Below are 18,092 nucleotides of genomic sequence, written 5' to 3' on the forward strand. Positions count from 1 at the left end.
TGCCCTTCCGCACTCTAACCCTCAAAGACCCTTCCCTTCATGCAGCCACCGACCCTGCTGTTTGATTAAGACTTAGCCCACTGCTTTATCCCTGGACAGGACCCCAGCTGGGCCAAAAAGCACGAGTTAAGCAAAGGGATTATCAGTGCCACTCTCATCGAGGCAGTCAAACTGTCACACAGATCAAAGCGGTTCCCAGCTGACCCTCAGTCATTTCAGGCAGGTGTCGTCTCATATTCTAATGCTGGGACAAGTGCATGAACCCAGCTATTGGAAAAGGTACCGCAGGATTGTTTGACTGCCATAATTGGAATCGCTGCCGTACATCATCAGAGGATTTGTTTCTAGTAAGTCATGTTGAATGAAGTGTAATGTGTAAAGCTGAATAGCATTGTTATGTATCCCTTATTAAACCATTGTAAATTCACCAGCAGAACATATTATTTGTGAGTGTGTTCATTAAATTATTTTATTTCTTTAATATCAAGTATTTCACACTTTTAAACCTCATATTATATAAAACTTAAAATGTGTAATTAGTTGTATTACAAAAGGGCTACAAGAAACGGCGACAACTGGATTATGCTGAACATTTATTGTGCAATTAATTCTCTTCAATACAGAATGAAAAACATTTTAAATGAATGCTGTAATGTCTTTTTGACAGCTGTTATGTTCCACAACAAAATAGCAATAGAGCAATAGTCAGATGTCTTTATTGTGAGATCAGAGTTAATGACAAGAATCCTGTTATGTCTTGATAATACGGGAACATTGGCATGACAAGCATTTGTGGCGTAAATAAGTGAACACAGACTCTGGTGAGACACCAGTCCAGCGGGAAGACAGCCTAAACTTGACACTCTCCTCAAAACCTCCCAAATAACTAATGCTGACACAAAATCACATCCCTCAGCGCCTCAAAGCATCAAATAAAAAACAAAAGGGTAGAAGAGGAGAGGAGAGCAAACACCAAATTAAGATCAAAGAAAAATGGATTTTTAAAAAAAGATTCAAATGAACGGTGATAGAAATGCCTGCCCGACAGTCACACCATCATTAAAGGCACTGAAGGGTTCTTATTATGGCATCTGAAGCCCAGCTGGCCTTGGATCCAGCAGGTCGGCTGCAGTTCAGCTGAGGGTCTTGTGATCCGGGGTGGAGGAGGGACTTGGCTCGAAGAGGAGGAGTTGGGACAGAGGGGCTTGGTTGGGCAAAGGGATGACAAATGGGCCTAAGGGTGAATGCCAAAACCATAAATCCAACCTCAGGCTGACCCCAAGTTCCTATAAAGTTTATTTACATTTTCACATTGCGTCCACCTCTAAAACGTCTATGTTTAGACATTTCAAAGCAGCGTGACATGCCCATTTATCTTGTTACCAAGCTCTCACACAAGACAGGGAGCTGGGACCAGTTTATCCCACCCTGACCTGACTGGCTGTCTGCTCACATCCTCCCCTGTTCAAAGATCACTCAAAGGATCTTTTATTTATTGCGGATTTGTGTAGGGAGTTTCTATTTATATTATCCAGCAGTCGCCTTTGCAGCTCGCCTGCTGAGCTGAGCATGCTCTGAGGCATTTAGGGGCTTTTAACCTTTTTCATATTGTGTTTGATATCTTTCCCACATGTTATTCCAAGACTCATTTACTCGTTTATTTGCATTGATTTAAGCTTTTATTTAAATATTTAATTCAATTAACTGGAAGACATTAACACACAAACCACAGTATCACATTCCCTACTGCCGGGTGTCATGGAGACCATGTCTAAATACACTTTCAATTCCTTTAATGATTTTCATTCAGAAATCAGATCATTGTTCACTCTCATCAGTCCTGCTTAGAATGCAGTCTGGCAACTTTGAACACAAAACCCAACTGCAATTAGCAGAAGTAAGAATTCTCCGCTTTACTGCCGAAACAAAACAAAACCGTACCAAGCCAAATGAGCTCCAGCTCATGCTTTCAACTCTTTTCTTCTGTTTGTGAGAAGCCAGATAAATAAATAACTAAAGGCAACATCCTGCCGTTTCACTTTCCTGCAGCCCCCATACACTGCTCTTTTTGATTTGAGCGCCTGTTGAGAAACCTTGTTTGGACAGCCATGGGGTGGAGCTGCCAGGCTTATAAGTCTGCCACAGAACACAGGCGCACACAGGGCAGCCCGCAGGGGTCCTCTCATCTTTAGAGGGAGGGGATTCTACCACCTTAGCGGGTGAGAAAGGCACAGTATTATTACACCCCATCAAGGAAACTCCAGCTGACAATAAATCCCTGAGTGCTTTACAGTGCAGACAGTGAGCATGGAAGAGTGCCACTGAGAGCGAGAGGGGAGGAGGGAGAGGAGACAAGGAGATGAGGGGAGGAAAAGGGGGAAGAGGACTATCCCTCAAAAGGCCATAAAGCCTTCAGGCTGTCATTCAGGGCAAGAACCATGGCAACCGAAAAAGTGTTTGGAAATTTGTTTTTTGTTTTTTTTTTTTTTACTTTTTCAGAGCACAGTTGATCGGTCACAGCTATTACATTCCTTTTAAGGCTAATAAATGTCTGAATTCACGAGGCAATTAAAATAAAAATAACTCTGTTACATTTATTTATTTGTTTTTCACAAGCTCCACTGAATGCATTCCGTCTTTCACAGTATGTTAACAAGTGCACAATACTAATTCTATTGCCAATGATTTGATTCTACTTTTTTTTGTTTAAAGTGACAGTGGAAAACAATGTACGGGGCAGTTGGCAGCAGGAAAAACCATTACTCGAAGAGTGTCCTGTCAGAAAAATCTGCCAAGAGCTAAAAGAAAAAATACACATATAAAATAATCACTGATGATTCTGGGCTAGTTCTGTGGTGGAGACAGCGCTGTATGGCCTTGTGTGAGAAAACAGGGAACATGCCTAAGTTATTACTGCAGGAAGGCAATCTGTCAAAGCCAGGCTGTTCTGGCATAGCCAATACCACTGGTGAGATCAGAGAGTCAGATTCTGCTTGCAATTACTGCTAAAGGACCTTGGATGCAGGCAGCCTGCTATCAATTATTTCCCTGGCCCTAGACACTTGGAGCTGTCAAAGCCCTACTGTCTTCTGTTTTGTAACAGAGGGCCCTCTGAGGAAGCCTAGCCTTTCTCCGACAGCAAGGGAAGATAGTTTGTGTCATTAAGTGGTGCTATTATGGATTCACACACACTTCAGAGTATGTTTTTCTCCTACTCTTCTTGCTCTTTCCAATCTGTTACTGTAGTATACCATGTGCCTGTATCTGTTTCTCTCTTTCACTCACCCCAGGATGAGCGGATTAAAACTAAAAAGAGTAGACAGACTACGAGGAGAAGTGTTCTGGCTGACAGCTCTGACCTGGGTATTTATGGTGAGGTTCTGGGCTCGGATACTCACCCTGAGTACTTTATGTGCACTGCACACGGCCCCTTAAACAGTACAGAGATCAACCGTGCCCCACACTCCCATGCTTTAATTGAACTGGACCTCGGATCAAACTGTGTTGGATAAAAATTGACTAAAAAAAAGAAGAAATTAACAAATAAATGTGTTTACTTTTTATTACTTTACTAAATTAAATATAAATAATGTGTATTTCCCTTGTCTCAATTTCAAATTGCCCCTAAATTATAATGATGAGGCAATTTAGCAATAGCTTAATGTGATAGGAATTAAATTTGCATATGCCCCCATTGAGGCACATATCCGGCTAAATTTTGTTGTGCATCCTTCGTTCCTTGTGGAATAAAGGATAGACAGGGATAGATTAATCATTTTTCCACAGGATGACATTACTTTGGCCTACTCAGCCCTGAGCCGTCCCCCAGGGCAAGCCCCTGGATCATCCAAGACCGGAGCTTTGGCACAAAACGACAGATTCCCCCCAACAGTCCCTGCCAAGTTCCAGGACCTTATCACTGAAAATTACATTCTTATGGTAAGCAAATGTGCTCTAAAGCAATACTGCAGTTGCCAGTTGCATGGAACTGTCAGGGAAGGGAGGAAAGGTCATTTGCTGTGTGGGTTTCAGCAAGTGAAATATGGCACGTACACTGTGTGTGTGTGTGTGTGTGTGTGTGTGTGTGTGTGTGTGTGTGTGTGTGTGTGTGTGTGTGTGTGTGTGTGTGTGTGTGTGTGTGTGTGTGTGTGTGTGGGCGTGTGTTTATGGGCGGGTGTAGAAATGTACGCACATGCACCTAGTTTGAAGAACTGGGGTTCAAGGGATGATAGCAAGGTTATTGTCATCTTAGCTCCTCAAGGTCAGCTGCCATCATCAGCACAGGTATTATCTCCTCACACAGACAGCTAATATACTGCAGCTTTGTCCTTGAAATGAAAAGGCGGTCAAGAGATGGTCAAGACATTTTTCATTTGCTTTGCTTAGATGAAATTGGACTGATGACTTTTACATGTGTACATATTTTGAAATAAAAAAAAATGTGTTCTTATGAATTATATGTATGTCCTAAGTGAAGCCAGATAGACCTCGATAGCATAAGACTACGTCTGCACCAATATGTTTTCATTTTAAAACTGCATTTCAAAATGAAAAGATCTCAATGTTTCAGAACTAATCTCTGTGCATACTAACACGCTTGAGAACGCACATGCCAGTGTAAACACGGTGTAGGGCTGATGATGCTGCTGGACACAGGAATTTTCAAAAACGGCTTGCCTCCTGCGCACGTAGTACTGGTTGACCAATATGGGTTTTTCAATTGCCGATGCTGATATTTAGAGAGCAGTGCGGCCAATATTGAGCCAATATCGTGTTTGTTATTTTGCAAAGAGACACAAAATCACTGAATTTAAATGAACATTTATATAACAATTTAATTCTCTGCATTGTCTCTGTTAAGCTGTTGGCTATAACTTACAATACAGTTTTGAAAATGTGACAAATGTAAAAGGCTTCACAGTTACACTTGTTTACACCAACAACCATCAAAAATCTGATGAATGTTTTTCCCTTCTGCAGTAGCAGTGGGGTCTGAGAACGCACATGCAATTGTTTGTTTTAGCCCTGTACGTATATGTGAGCTACTTTAGCTGGTAGAAGGCTTGTTTCTGCAAACCTTTTTGTAAATCAGCCTCGTGAGGGCAGTGTTGTGCCTGATCGCGTTCACTGAACAATAGTTCATGAACTCATTCATATTTTGGGCAAACATGAACTAAACGTACTGTATTTCTGCCTGATGAACGTAACTGTGAACGCCTTCATTCTGGTGTCTGTGAACAACACACTCTCTCAGTTAGACTTCGTTCCGTAGGGTGCCAGATTTCTATAGAGCCTTCCAGGCGAAACCCAGGCTAAAACACACTGTAAACAGGCCTTAATATGTAACGGAAAAAACGCCCAATCTGGCAACACCAGCCACCAGTGTCGCAAAAACAGCATGGAAGCTACAGCAGCATGGAGGCTACAGCAGCAAGGAGGCGTCGTATGATAATTTAAATGAGTTTTATGACAAGTTTGGTGAGGATAGGAAAAACCTTACACTTCTGTGTAAACTTTGCCCTCTGGCTTTCAGAATGAAAATCCGCACTTCAGTCACATCCACAGCAAACCTGAAACGGTACATTGAATTGAAGCACCCGGCATTTCAAGGTAAGTGCAAGCAAATAAAAAATCAAAAGACTGTCAAGAAAGATTCTCAACCCAAACCCCATTAACTGCTTATTGTAGCGGCTCCGCTGTCATCTCCAAGCCACAGCTGGACAACCTGGTGGTGCAATATATTGTCCGAGACATGCAGCCTTTGAGTAAAGTGGAAAGCCAAGCTTTCATAAACTTAATTAAGGGGTTGCAGCAACTCAAAAAGGTGCCATCAGTTAAAAGTTAAAACTGTTAAATAAAATTGCTGTCAGTGGTTCTATAAGGGCTGTGGCAATAATTTAAAAAAAAAAGACTAGCACGCAGCAACATATTGAAAAAAAGAACTATGAACTAGTTCATTTTTGGAACCGTGAACTTAGTTCAAAATTTTGAATTATGGAACTAGTTCATGTAGAAAGTGAACTTTCACAACACAAGCATCAGCTGATTCACCCAAAATGGCATTAATCAGTCTGTCACTACCATATAGGCAGTAGTAGCATGATAAAATGCAGAATTTAACTGCATAATAGATGCTAGCATGGACAACAAACTCAGTAAGTATGTATGTAACTCCTTATCCATGTTGAATTAACCACAGGTAGTCAAGGCTGGTGTTGTTAGTTTTTAGTAGTGTGGAAGCTAGGTGATAACGAAGCGAAAATTTGGCATTTTAAACTAAAACATATTAGAGTGGATGTAGCCTGTGACCAGAATTCTAATGTGTTGGTTAAACGTTAATATGTTGCCAGCCTTTGAGATAGAGACAATACAAATGGAAAAGCCCTACATGATTCTTCATGGATTTAATTGCTGACTGGCTTCATTGTTTCCCTGATGGGAGTCAATGAAAATGTACAGCACAGCAAACTTCACTTACTAAAGTCTCCTGCATTTCTTACTCTGAAGAACAACTCTGTATATATAAGAAGTAAAATGAGAGTAAAATGAGCTGAATCAAGTCTTTCTACAGTATATCCAGACAAATCTTCAGTCAATTTCACCATCCTCTTGGAATAAGATGCCAAAAACCCAAACAATACCAACAATTGATGTTGACAAAACTATGCGAGGATTGTCAGTCAAACTCAGGTAGCTATTTACATCATCTAGGGGAATTCTGATAAACACTGAACTTGTGAGAGGATTAAATGGCCTAGTTGATTGATACCAGATATTTGTTTTCGTAGGGAAATTAAACTTTTGCTTTTAAGCCAGTGACTTCCCTTATCCGCCTATTCTTCAGTAGGTTTAGTCATCCACGGAGAAGGTGCTCAGAAGTTTCCAAATACACTCAGAGAGATTGGGAGGAACTCACTCTGTCACAACCTTTTGTGAAGGGTTTACAGCTTAAAACCGTTGCCCTATACACCGGTGACCCCTTTTCCCCTCCGACTCAAAAGTTTCTTCAAACATCAAACTTGGGATTATCTTTTGATTTCCTCTTAGTTGAAAAGAGTTCTTAAATCCACAGCTGTGAGGTCTGACAGACAAAGGGGGGAGGAGGAGGAGACTGCTAAGTCACCATATTTATCATGACTGGGTTACCTCTCCTGTCAGAACCTTTTTCTTCCACATGCTAATTGGCAATATCTTCCAACACTTTTCCAAACCTCCTCCATCAACCCGACCCCCCTATCTACCGGGCGATACACCCCTTTTTTAAACCCCTTTCCCTTTTCTCTTCTCTCTCCCCCTCCTTTCCCTGCTAACCCCCCATACAGAACCCTGCTCCCTGGCTCGAGGCTGTCCCTCTCAGGGGGGAAGGCAAGGTCTGTTAGGTCGAAAGCCTATTAGCATGCTAATCCACAATTAAAGCTTGAGATCTCGTAGGCTATCTTTGTCACTTTCCCTAGGTCAGACATATAAAGAGGTGTTGAGAACTTAAGACCAAATTTAACTGGTTTGCTTTAACACATATTTTCATACTTAAGCTTGTGATGATCAGATGCACAGCAAAGCCAATCTAGCGATCTGGAAATGCAGTAACATTCATGGCAGGCCTACGGAAAGAGAGAGGGGTCAAATGAAACCAAGAGGAGCGATACTAGCAGCCTTTTCACTACAGCGCCAGTATGAGCTAAGGCTTTCTTCGAGCCAAGCCGGGAGAACAAAACCCAAATGCTTTTCCACTATTGCCCCACAGTATTTCCCTAATACCTCCCCTTAACAAGCCGCCTTGGTGTAAATATCACCAGTTCATTCGCAACTGCTGATAAACAGACACTAATTTAAATAGCCATACTGGAATTCAGTTGGTGCCATACATCAATCCACAGCCGCGGGTAAAGTGTCAATGAAAGAGTGACTGGCCTTGGCACACTCAAGCTCACCTGCTTTTGGCACAGACACGGAAAGACAGCTACTGTGATTCTTAGACCCAAAGCCCAGAGTGGGTTCTCTATTTACAGCACCAATCTTGTATGTACACGGAAGGCCATAATTATCAACACCTGTAGTTCTATTAATCCAAAAAAGGCCGGCTTTACTGGTATCAAGATCCTTAAACTCTACTTTCAAAACAGTTCTTATTCCATTCAGCTTACATCTACAAAACCTAACATGGAAATACAACCCAATACTTAGTACTCCATTCATGCCAAAGGAATTATACCGTAAATCATTATTTCAAGTCAAAAATACAGTAAATACTAGATCTAGGTTACACTATCTGCGCCCCAGTAACCGAGATTTTGATGACAATATTTCTCTTCCATTTTTCTTCCAAAGCCAGCTCATCTTCTCACATGATAAACATTTCATGCATCCCAATTCATCATCTATTTTCTGAAACCCTGACACAGATATGATGAGAAATATAATGCAATGTGTCTGGCAGCAGTGTTAACTTTTAAAAAAAACATCTCCTGTTTCTCCAAGAGCGTTAGGCATGGCTTGCACATAGGGAGATCAGAGAACATGGCCGCTGTGGTTCGCCTGCTACCATCAATCAGACCCCAAATGGCTTCCCTGACACCACCACTACTCATTTTCCAGCATGCCTTATGTGGCCACCATCTTGAAAAGAACAGTAGAGGGGGAAAAAAATGGTGAGAAGGAAGGGTGCTTTTAGATGAAAGGGGCAGGGAGGGTTGGCTAAAATCACTGCCAAATATTCTCCTAACAATAGGTCTCCACACACATCATCTGGAGCGGTGGGCTGCAGATATAGTCCAGGTGCACACCAGCAATGAGTGAGTTCTCTTGTCAATATTATATGTTTGAAATTTTTGACAAATGCTCACCCCTACCTTACCCCTCTGCCGTTAATGCCGTCCTCCCTCTACGCACTTCTCTCCATATCTTTACTCATCTCTCCTTTTCCCCCTCCACCCCTCCCTTCCCTTCCGTGCGCAGAGGCCAGAGTCAAATTTACAACAACTGTCAAAGTCAGAGATGACAGATAAATTAATCTTCTCTTCATGAGTTTACATCCCAGGCATCTGGGCTGCTGATCTGGCCCCTAACAAGCGTAGGGTCTCAGCGAGCTGTCTTTTAAAGCTGATGTTTTCATGGCCAGAGATGAATTACCCTGTCACAAGAATCTATTTATACAGCAGTTAGAGGGTGGGGCTCTGGATGCAGGACAGCGTGATTTCATGGGTTAAGGTCCCCTTGAAGCATCTCTTAAATCTGGTTCTGTCAGACAAACATCCGCACCAGGTCCATTTTTTGAGTACTTTTTGTTATGGATTTTCTTCACATGTGTAGAATTATTGTTTTCATCAGACTGGCTGATTTCTGTCTGGCTCGTCCTTCGAACATTCCTACCGACACAGATCCAAAAGTAAACTTCTCTTTGACAGTGGCTCCATTAGGGAAATTACATTACTGTAGAGTGTTAAAGCATATAGAGTAAATGTAAATTTGCATTCATCATCCCAAAGTTAGACAGGAGATGGAATACAGGGGATGGAGTTGCCCCTGTGGATCATGGACCCATTATCCAACTCAAACAAATCCAGTGGCTGTAAATGCTCTGAGTCCCACAGGCACTAAATTAGTCTTAACTGACAGACAGGTATATTTTGACAATGCCTGAGAGGTTTTTCATTTCCTTGATACATTCCTGTAATACATTTTTAGGGGTCCATTTTGGTTATCAACATAAAAGCATCCGTATTGAGAATGCAGGGTAGTAAAGAAAAGGGTTCATTTATATTTTAGTATATACATCCAAATCAACCTATATTCTTTATTTTTTGAATTCCTAAACTCAAAGCATTTGCAAAAATACAACATACACTTCTATACTTCCCTTCAAAATGCAGTAGGACAAATGCAGAAAGACCAAAACATGATTGAAACATATTTTTAGGGTGTGCACCTGCATTTTTCTGTCATTAGGGCTACATAGTACATGCAATTTACTGTACCACAACTTCTCTAATCAGATACAAGTCAACTTTTTCTCTGACCTTTTTCCAGTGGAAGTTGAACTGAATGAGGACAGACTCTTTGTTGTGTTAAATACATGGACCTCCACAGTCCTATTCTTAGAAAGAAAAAAGGATTGTGCCCTCAGGGAATGACTGACGGAATCAAGCTGAGGGAAATGATCACGCACATTGGGTTCTTATTTCCAACAAAAATTAACACCCGCCGGTTTCTGTTCACTTACAGCACGGCAGTGCTTGGTAAAATTTCTAAAATTGTCACATGACCCGCATTAACTAAAGCGGGACAGTGTGTGTATTCCACTTGAAAGCCTGTGATCATAGAACTAAGGATACAAATGTGTAACTCATTCCTAAAAGTGCTGATGACTTTCCTGTTTCAGTCTCTCTCTCTCTGCCTCTCTCGCTCTCTCTTTCACTCTCACCATCTCTCTCATTCATCTTAAAATGGATTGCTCTGTCACCTGGACTAACACTTTACTGAGAGCAGCCATCAATACTTTTTGTCAAAAACTGCAGGCTGTGCCAGACATGTCATCAATCACCATTTACATAAAACAAAGAGCTTTCTATGACTGCCAGTCAGAGGCAGGACTGCTCTGCCTTTGCTGAAGATAAAAGGAGCCATTTCATAGGTCCATTGAGACACTGACTGCACTACAGGCCTACATGTGTTGTCAATCTCAAACCAATTGCTATTGGTTTGCAAATAGCAAGCAATAAACCAATGAAGCAGAGCTATTTGATCTCATCCATAAGTCTTGAGGGGAGCCCACAGCTTTAAATGAATAGACAGGTTAATGGGTAAATGGATGAAAATAGCTTCAATGTGAAAATAACTGTTAAAATGTTACTGACAATTTCAACAATTAGTGAATGTCAAATTTATATCAATCAAGACTAAGGCCTATGACAAAATGCAACTGAACAAACATTTGATTGCTTCACCGGCATCTGCGCCATGTCAATGTCCACCTGTGTTTGGACGAGTTCATAAGTCAAGAGATATGAACGGCATCCACCTCCCATCCATCCCCAGAAGACAAAAATAAGCCAGCATTGATATGAAACACACACCAGCCTCAGAGGCCTGGCTCATAACTTTAAAGCTTCTGACACCAAGAGGAAAGCAAGATTTCATATTATTTATTTAACAGAAGAAATATGGTAATCTTCCATATAATTGTTCCTACTCCATATTTTCCAGACAAATACAGTAAGCAGACCCAACATTCTGAGATAATCTATTCAGCCAATATGGTTTGTTACTTTGTAAATAATGTATTGCATAAACACTTAAAACTGATTCACTAGAAACTAACACGATTTCGTCTGTTTTCTTCTCACCTATGTTTCAGAAACGGCACACGCATGCAAGCCATGTGAGTGTGCATGCATACAGACACATGCACGCACACAAAGAATTCAATTTGGAAACCATCATTGGAGCGCAGAGGAGAACTGGAAAGTCATATTGCTATAATGCTCAGATTATCAATCATTCTGACATTTTATTGGCTTTATCACTGTACATACCATTAAAATGATGTCTGGCCCAGATTGTCAGGGGGCAAACATTAAACAGGCCAGGATTAAAATGCAGATCCCAAACACCTTCCTCTGTGCTGCTGAAATTGCACAGGACTAGGCAGCTGACTTTGGATGTGCTGTCAGCGAAGACATCGCATCAACACAGAGCTGGGCTGACGAGTAGATAGATAGTGTCACACTCAGGAAATGCAGAGGCTTCCCTCTATTTATCACATGCTGTAGTCAGTCAATACACTAAAAATAGTGATAACAAATGAAAGGAAGAAACATCTATTAATCTCTCCTTGCACTCCTAATCAGACATCGTTGGCAAACTCCTCTGCAGTAGAATGACATGCGGCTAGCCAACTGCTCATGAAGGAACATATTAATACCAACGCTTGTGCTATTAAAAGTAATTTTGGTGGCTCTAAAGCAATGAGGAAAGCAAATATCCATATTTCAAAATATCTTGACAGTTAAAAGGTTGTTAATGGGCATTTAAATGCTAGTGCTGCTGCCAAGCTGGCAAAGAGAGTCATAAAGCATAAGAAATGTCTCCTCTCCCTCAAAACCTTTAATCAAAGCCGAGTAAAGCACATATACCACTCTGATGCCTGTGTATGGCAAGTTTTCCAGACATTCTTCTTTTATTTTTTCCTGAGTTTGTGTAACAAAATCATTGCGAAAACATTTATGTTTATACATATTTTCCACAAAAAATGTAAGCATTCCTTTGGCAGTTTGGTGATAATTGTGATTTTGGATACAACAAAAGTCAAATTAAATGGTTATCATTTTCAATAATTCATTACAGCTGTCATGGTTTGGGACACTTTTCTTTCTGACTGATGAGCATTATAGGCCAGAATCAATCAATGAAATTCTAAAACGACAGGATACTGTGCCTGGAAAATCTCCCGGGGAAAATATATGACAGTTATGATGATTGTTTGACACAGAAAACACGTCAACAAGTCAGTCATATGACGAGAACAAATCGGCAGCGTTCTTACTGTCACAAGAGTTTTTACTGGGGTTTAATAGGCTGCATGATGTTGTAGCTGCACAGGAATAGCTACAGAATTCTGTTCAATTTCAAGATTTCATATGGAGTAATTTTATAGTTATAGTTTAGAGTTTTATAGTTATGGGGCTTCATGATACATACAGTATATACAAGTCCTGCATTATTCATCTGCACATATTATATATCACCATTATACATCACTCACTATATCACTTTTTGACCAATAAACTATTAAATCAATGTTATTTGAAAATCAATGTATCGCACAATGCCTGCATTTCTGAGTTTGATAGCACTGCTTATTCTACATGTGCAAATATTTCTGGACTTTATATGTTAAGATCCATTGTTAACATGTCAAATGTCATTCAAACATCTAAAGTGATAAGCAGTATTGACATTTGTGGATGGGTTGACAATATATCCAATTCCTGAGATAGAATATTAAATTCTCCTGACCATGAATGTCTCCTTGTGCTCTAAATAAGAAGGGGAAGCGAACAGACTAATCCACAGGTCTTATGACTAGACACAAGATTTTTCTATCTACGTCATTTCCTCATTAGGACTAAAGTCAGTCCACAAAGGTTTCACTTCATGAACTCAGATCAAACAATATTTATCATTTAGGTCAGCTGTTGTCATCATTTGCCGAGTGAATTGAATCCCACAACCTCCTATCAGATGTATCTGATATGCCCCCTGAGAGTTTTAGATTTAAATCATCAGTTGGAGACCCCTCAGTCGACACTTCAAGTCGAGCAGTTGTTTTATGTTTTTGTTGTTGTCAGTCAGTGTGAAGTGATATTTTGGTCCCCAGAAGTGGCTGCAGAGTGAGCGTTCCTCGCTTTCACACTGCTGTGCTTTCCACGGTACAGGCAGCCACGGACCCCGGCCCAGGGTGAGTCTGAGAGACGGAGGCAACTGCCCGGAGGGAGAGAGGCTTTGCCAAGTCAGGCTCCAAGATAAAGTTATCTTCTGTGTTCTGCTCAAAAGTGCAACTCACAGAAACTTAATGCAACATATTTTTCATTTATATCAAGTGGTGGAAAGTGTCGTTAGCACACATTAGCTCAGGCGGCTAACTTGGCTTGTTTACAATATTACCTCAATATTGCTGTAAGCCTGAATGTCCAGCCGAACCCCATTCAAAAATCTGGCAGTTCAATAATGCATTGTTTGATAGTCTATCTGAAAAAAAGGAATGCGTGAGTCAGTTTAATAGAGAGGAAATTATTTACATGCCATGAAGCCGTCTAAAAAGTTGTGCTTACCATGCTGTGCATACGCAAAATGTCACATAAAAAAGGCTTACACCAGAGCGAACAGTTGAATATTCGTATCAACTAAATCCAATTCAACTACTATGGGTAAACAATGTTGAAATAATTGTAGCATGGAGTTCTGATCATATGCTAGCCTTCCTAATGAACTGTCACAGTGTAAACACAAATGACTGTCTGCCAGTGTGAACTGTACAGACGAACAGACAGGAGTCCTCCTGTACAGGGACTTTGAGGCCTGTCACAAAAGGCTTGAGACAGCACTGTTCCTCTCATTAATCTCCCGATAGAGGAAATGAATAGACTGACTGGGCTCGACATTTTTTGTTCTCTAATAAAGAGAAACACAGAAGAGCTTGGAATGAGACACCACACATTATGAAAGCTATTATCTCCAGCTGCCAGTCTCAGTGAGAGAGAGAGAAAACTGGTAATCCAAAACTAATAGGCAGAATGAGAGGTGCAAAAAATGTAGGGGACTGGGTCACATCATCTCTCTCTCTCTCTTTCTCGCTCTCTCTCTTTCTCTCAATTACTGACAGACAGTTGAGAATATGAAATGAGACTGAGGAATGAGGAAATATTCATATTTTCGCTGCAAGGTATTAAACCCTGCCAAAGTAAAAGAAAATTGATGGTGGTTTCAATTTTGACAAAGTATTGAATCTGACAAGATATTAAACTGATCTCAAAACACAGACTGTGTCTGTATCCTTGCCAGGAAAAAATAGGATGTTCTCATCTTGGGTCATAAAAAAAGATTTATTACTAAAAAGAGACAAATTGACATTTTCAAAATGACTGTTCCAATCCCTTCCTTTCATCAAATTATCAGGCTAACAGCATTGCCTGATGTTTACAGCAAGACTCAACTGGCACAGATCCTCAGCCATCAAGTCAGTGAAAATAGCAGACATGACATAATTCAAACTACTTGATCTGCAGTCACTGCAGACAAAATCCCTTCAAATCCTTGATGAATGCAGGACACTCATCTGACACACACACGCAGACACACACAAAAATGCACAGCTCATGAAATACACAGGCGGGGTGAGTTCACCAGATAAATTACCAGAAGGGCACTGATGGTTCTAATGTAACAGACTATCCAACATCCGGAAGACGATTATCAAAAGATATGAACACTGTCAGGTATAGATAAATGCTGCTATGCTTTGAAAAATAGGCCATACAGCATTCAGTTATATGATCTTTTTATTAGGGCCTATACTTTAGGCCCTAATAAATTATTTGAATGCACTTGTTTAACATAAACGTATACAACTCACATTTGTGACAGGAGTTCTCTCCAAGTACTCATCCATTTTCAGTCAAAATAATACACAAACCACACACTTGCATCACAAAACACCCCATGAGAAATTTGGTCATACAACCTTTTTTTTTGCTTCCAGATATTCTTTTCAATTCTTGCTACCTCGAGCATCCTCCACTGGCTCTACCACTTCAAAAACACACCTCATGAAAAAATCAGGAGGCCTGTCTGACATGTGTCCCCGTGCCCTGATGGCATGCCAACACCAAAGACCAGCATTGATTTTCTGTAACGTAGGGTCGGATTAGCCCTCTACAGGGATTAGCTGCCTGTGCAAGGCCTCAGGGTTCGCTATAAAACTAATAATTAATTTAAACAGTCGGGCCCATGGAAGGATACACTCACTACACGTTCTCAGCATGAGGGGGTGAGTATGAGTGACGGACTGTCTGGCACTCAGTGAAAGGAACAGCTGTGTGTATTTATAGGCCTACTGTATATTCAACTTCTGATGGTTACCTTTGTAGTTGCACCCCTGCCTTGCTGTGGCCCCACATGGCTACCACTACACATTTAGTTTATGCTAATATGTATTGTTAACTAAGAATATTTAACCATTAGGCTCGGTTTAATGACTTAAATTGTCACATGGCCTCAACAGTAGCCAATTAAGATTGACAGGGAGGTGTTCAGCTGATAATCTCAAGATGACAAGAACACGTGCTCCTACGCTTACGCCATTCTGATTCTCATATGTACTTAAGAATAGCCATAAAAGACAGTAGCCATGCTGTTCCTGGTCAGGCTGTGTGAGGACAACTGGATGGATAATCTAATTGCAAACAAAGCCCGGAGTTGTCTGTAGGCCATAAAAAAAATGCCTGACTCGTATATTTGTATATCTGCATATTGGCCTTGTAACAAATACATGTTTACATATTAGCATACAATGTATATAGCTTGAAAAGTGGTCAAGCTGTGTGATCGCAGCTGGGACAAATCCATAAGTTACAGTTAAAGGAGCAACAATCTACATTGGGCCGGGATTCCTTAACATAGTCTGCACATGGCTCTCACTTTTGACATCAGAAGCAAACACGGAAGTCGTTGAACCTAATGATGCTAACAATAACAATAGTGCTGACAGAGCTAACAGTGTAAAAGAGAGTTACAGTGCCTATAGAAAGTCATGGCACCCTTTTGAAATAGTCACTTTTTTGTTGTTTTACAGCCTGAAATGATAACACATAAAAAACTAAAAATTTTCCAGCGTGATTTACACATTTTACCTCACAACATTCAAGTGATTTTTTTTTTTTGAATTTCTGAAAATGTATACAAAAGAAAAAAATATAATAGCAGGGATGGAAAAGTGATGAGTCCCTTTAGAATTATATAATAAACATTCTCAGATATAACCAATCACCTTCCAGATGACACACAAAAGGTTATATGCTCAGATAAGACCAAACACAGCACACAACCCAAAACACACCATACCTACAGTGAAGCATGGTGGTGGCAGCATTGTGTTGTGAGCTTGTTTCTCTTCAGCAGGGACTGGCCAACTGGTCAGGATTGAAGGGGAAATGGATGCCACCAAGTACACCCAAATTCTAGAGGAAAACCTGCAGCCCTCTGCTAGACATTTGAAAATGGGCAGGTGGTTCACCTTCCAGTATGAAAACGACCCAAAACACACCCCCATAATAACAACACAGTGGCTAAAGGACAGGAAGGTGATTGTCCTAAAGTGGCCAAGTCAGAGCCCTAACCTGAATCCTACAGAACATCTGTAGATGGACTTGAAGAGTGCAGTTCAACGCCACTCACCACAGAATTTGACTGAATTCGAACAGTTCTGCAAGGAAAAAATGGAGAAATATTTCCCAGTCTAGGTGCACAAAGCTGGTAGAGACAAATCCAAACAGACTGATGGCTGTAATTAAAGCAAAAGGTGCCTCCCAGTATTACATCTGGGGATGCATCACTTTTTTTAACCCTGCTATTCTAGTTTTTCTTTTTTTTATTGATTTTCAGAAAAAAAATATGATAACTGACAAATACTATTATCTCAGACCCGTAGTGATAGGATCCTCAAGAATCGGTTCTAGTTGAGAACCAGTTACAAATTGGAACCAGATTCGGTGCTGTATGTCTCCAAGCTTCTAAATCCCTTTTAATCGATGCTGAAATGTTTTTTCTGACAGTTGCACGTTATAATAACATTAGCACGACTCAGGCAGCCTGGGCAGATTATTTCTTTGACAAAACAACCTAAATGATAACAAACTGTATAAATCTTCTCTCATTTCTTCTTAATTGTGTTCAGATAATAATAAAACAGTGTTTTTCTTTTCCCACACAAAATAATTATCAGGAATCATTTAAGAACCGGACCAATGAGCAGATTTGATGAAGGCATTGGTATCAATAAAAACCCTACACACCAGTGACATGGATACGGTTTCTAGAAATGTAGGTCAACCCCTGAATCTCTTGCTCTCACTTGAAGAACTGACATCTCAAGTTCACCACTCATCCTTTTACCTGTCTCTCCTTTAACTGAAAGGAATGATTTTAAAATCAACCGAATCAATCAAGTCTTCTTTTTAAATATACTAAAGCTATCCTGTTAAATGTAGCACTCACTGGCAATGGTCTTGTTTTATTGACATTCAATTTGTTATACAATATATACAGTATGCATTAATTCAATAGTATTGAAACCAGCAAGCCTAAAGCTATGAATCAAAATGTCTGAGGACGGATTACTTGAAGTGAAACAAAAACAATGAAAACCATCACAAGTTGAAGCATCGCACTGTTATCATCCCCCTTCCTTTCACCCAGCTGCCAATAAAGGTTGCCATAGTCAGAGAAGGTAAAGGGATTTCTCCTTCCTTTCAAAACACTTTGATCTGACTGACACACAAACGGCCCTTAGATCACAAGTCTACAGACCCTGTTGGGCC

General features: G+C 40.5%; 1 protein-coding gene across 1 annotated transcript in view; it reads right to left on the bottom strand.

Annotated features, from left to right (window-relative positions):
- Positions 1 to 18,092, bottom strand: part of lrmda (leucine rich melanocyte differentiation associated) — a 210,639-nt gene that overhangs the window by 180,074 nt on the left and 12,473 nt on the right. The gene's annotated exons all lie outside the window — the stretch shown is intronic.

The sequence above is a fragment of the Echiichthys vipera genome (genome assembly GCF_963691815.1).
Source record: "Echiichthys vipera genome assembly, chromosome: 11".
Taxonomy (NCBI): Eukaryota; Metazoa; Chordata; class Actinopteri; order Perciformes; family Trachinidae; genus Echiichthys; species Echiichthys vipera.